This window comes from Salmo salar, chromosome ssa03 (genome assembly GCF_905237065.1).
Source record: "Salmo salar chromosome ssa03, Ssal_v3.1, whole genome shotgun sequence".
Taxonomy (NCBI): domain Eukaryota; kingdom Metazoa; phylum Chordata; class Actinopteri; order Salmoniformes; family Salmonidae; genus Salmo; species Salmo salar.
In genome coordinates, this window is record NC_059444.1 from 102,480,507 (window position 1) to 102,483,841 (window position 3,335).

The 3,335-nt window shown below is 39.3% G+C and overlaps 1 pseudogene; it reads right to left on the reverse strand.

The window, feature by feature from the left end:
• Positions 1-552: 552 nt before the first annotated feature.
• LOC123741789 (zinc finger protein 2 homolog) lies at positions 553-1,666 on the reverse strand (annotated as a pseudogene).
• Between the last annotated feature and the right edge of the window lie 1,669 nt (positions 1,667-3,335).

A 3,335-nucleotide genomic window follows, 5' to 3' on the forward strand; every position in this document is an offset into this window, starting at 1 on the left:
TATATCATAAACTGTCTTAAATAGTAAACAAAGATTCTAGTTTTCATCCAGTTCACACAGATAGCTGACTCAGCCCTGTTTACACCTCCAAGGTGCCCCCACTTAGGAATACACACTCAGAGGCTTTTCTAAAAACTCCACTTTACGTGCTCACCACCAACAGAAAACAACTTCCATCCACTACAATGCTTCACCAATATAAACATGGTGTCCACTGGCTGTCAACAATTAAAAACAATTAAAAAAATAATAATTACCACGAGCTTCTAGAACTCTCGTCCCCTTGGAATGAACCCAAACAAAACTCATATCCAATACGGAAAACTAACTTCTTAATAATTTGTAGAAAACAGCTAGATACATTTTGAAGTGTTGCATTTTGATTCAAGTGGGTCACCAACGTGGTAAGTGTAACACAACTCTTTTTTTGTTAGTCATTTTTTGTTAAATCACATAAATAGTACTCTTTCAATTCAGAGCCTGGATTTCCCCCTGAGGCTAATATCCATATCATGCTGAAATCAATAGAACAGGGGACAAACGTTTAGGGTTCAACATTATGACATCATTAAAATACTCCTACTACAATGTTAAAACATTCTACATTGTGACATTATTTCATTGATTGAGGTATTTTATCAGATTATCTCTGGTCACACTGATCACAGCTGAGGTTTCTCCTGTATGTGTTATATGGTGTGAAGTCCGCTTGTTAGACATAGTAAAACTCTTCCCACATTGAGCACAGCTATAAGATTTCTCTCCTGTGTGTGTTTTCTCTGGTGTGACATCAGGCTGGTTGACTGAGTAAAACTCTTCCCACATTGAGCACAGGTATAAGGTTTCTCTCCTGTGTGTGTTCTATGGTGTGATATCAGGCTGGCTGACTGAGTAAAACTCTTCCCACATTGATTACAGCTAAAAGGCTTCTCTCCTGTGTGTGTTCTCTGGTGTTTAGTCAGACAGCTTTTCTCATTAAAGCTCTTCCCACATTGAGCACAGCTATAAGGTTTCTCTCCTGTGTGTGTTCTCCGGTGTTTAGTCAGACAGCTAGATGTAACATAACTCTTCCCACATTCATCACATCTATAAGATTTCTCTCCTGTGTGTGTTCTCTGGTGTTTAGTCAGACTGTTAGATGTAACAAAACTCTTCCCACATTCATCACAGCTATAAGATGTCTCTCCTGTGTGTGTTCTCTGGTGTTTAGTCAGACTGCTAGATTTAACATAACTCTTCCCACATTCATCACATCTATAAGGTTTCTCTCCTGTGTGTGTTCTCTGGTGTTTAGTCAGACTGCTAGATTTAACATAACTCTTCCCACATTCATCACATCTATAAGGTTTCTCTCCTGTGTGTGTTCTCTGGTGTTTAGTCAGACTGTTAGATGTAACAAAACTCTTCCCACATTCATCACAGCTATAAGGTTTCTCTCCTGTGTGTGTTCTCTGGTGTGATATCAGGCCAGTTGACCTAGTAAAACTCTTCCCACATTGAGCACAGTTATAAGGTTTCTCTCCTGTGTGAGTTCTCTGGTGTGATATCAGGCTGGTTGATTGAGTAAAACTCTTCCCACATTGAGTACAGCTAAAGGTTTCTCTCCTGTGTGGATTCTCTGATGAATTTTAATGCCTGATGGGGAGGTGAATCTCTTCCCACAGTCAGAGCAGCAGTGAGTTCTCTTCCCTGTGGATGTCTGCAGGTGTTTCTTGAGGTGTTCTAATGTGGAGAGACTCTTCTCTGCCTCTTCAGCATCAAGAGGTTGTTGAGGCTCCCCAGAGGATCCACGATAGTCACGTCTCTCTCCTGCATGAACAACAAAGTCAGACAGATGATTAAAGGCCCACAAAATGAGCAAGAATAGTCATATTTTGTATTGTTTTCACATTAGTAGTAACATCGATGATTGAGGGCGATGCACACACAATCTGATTGTAGAAACTCCTCCCTGCTAATGAGGAAACCGCTAGTTATGGATGTAGTATATCTGGTAATGAGGAAACCACTAGTTATGGATGTAGTATATCTGGTAATGAGGAAACCACTAGTTATGGATGTAGTATATCTGGTAATGAGGAAACCACTAGTTATGGATGTAGTATATCTAGTAATGAGGAAACCACTAGTTATGGATGTAGTATATCTGGTAATGAGGAAACCACTAGTTATGGATGTAGTATATCTGGTAATGAGGAAACCAGTAGTTATGGATGTAGTATATCTGGTAAATAACCACTAGTTATGGATGTAGTATATCTGGTCATGAGGAAACCACTAGTTATGGATGTAGTATATCTGGTAATGAGGAAACCACTAGTTATGGATGTAGTATATCTGGTAATGAGGAAACCAGTAGTTATGGATGTAGTATATCTGGTAAATAACCACTAGTTATGGATGTAGTATATCTGGTCATGAGGAAACCACTAGTTATGGATGTAGTATATCTGGTAATGAGGAAACCACTAGTTATGGATGTAGTATATCTGGTAATGAGGAAACCACTAGTTATGGATGTAGTATATCTGCTAATGAGGAAACCACTAGTTATGGATGTACTATATCTGCTAATGAGGAAACCACTAGTTATGGATGTAGTATATCTGCCTGGAGCAAAAATGGTGAGCTAAGATTTTAGTTTTTCACGATGTATTCTGAATATTACAGCGCAAGATCAGGAGTGCTACTCAAGGAAACTCACATTAAGCTCTGTGTCTATTCACTAATTCACCACCGTGGGGGAAAACTCAGGGGAGTTCTCATAGGCTGACAGCAAAAATAGCCTCCATTTACAGGTTGAGTACATTTCACATTACTTTTGGATTATAATTGTAAGGCTCGTTTGAATCTCCTGCTTAATATGTTTGTGTTATTGTCGCAAATCAACTGATTTATAGTTAAACACTTCAACCAGTTAAATGCTCTTTGGCTAGCTTTTCCATCAGCCTGACAATGAGGGTTTGTACACTAAGTGTTTAACAAATTAGCCCATAACATCACCACCAATAACATAGTAGAGGTCCACCCATAACATCACCACCAATAACATAGTAGAGGCCCATAACATCACCACCAATAACATAGTAGAGGTCCATAACATCACCACCAATAACATAGTAGAGGCCCACCCATAACATCACCACCAATAACATAGTAGAGATCCATAACATCACCACCAATAACATAGTAGAGGTCCACCCATAACATCACCACCAATAACATAGTAGAGGTCCATAACATCACCACCAATAACATAGTAGAGGTCCATAACATCACCACCAATAACATAGTAGAGGTCCACCCATAACATCACCACCAATAACATAGTAGAG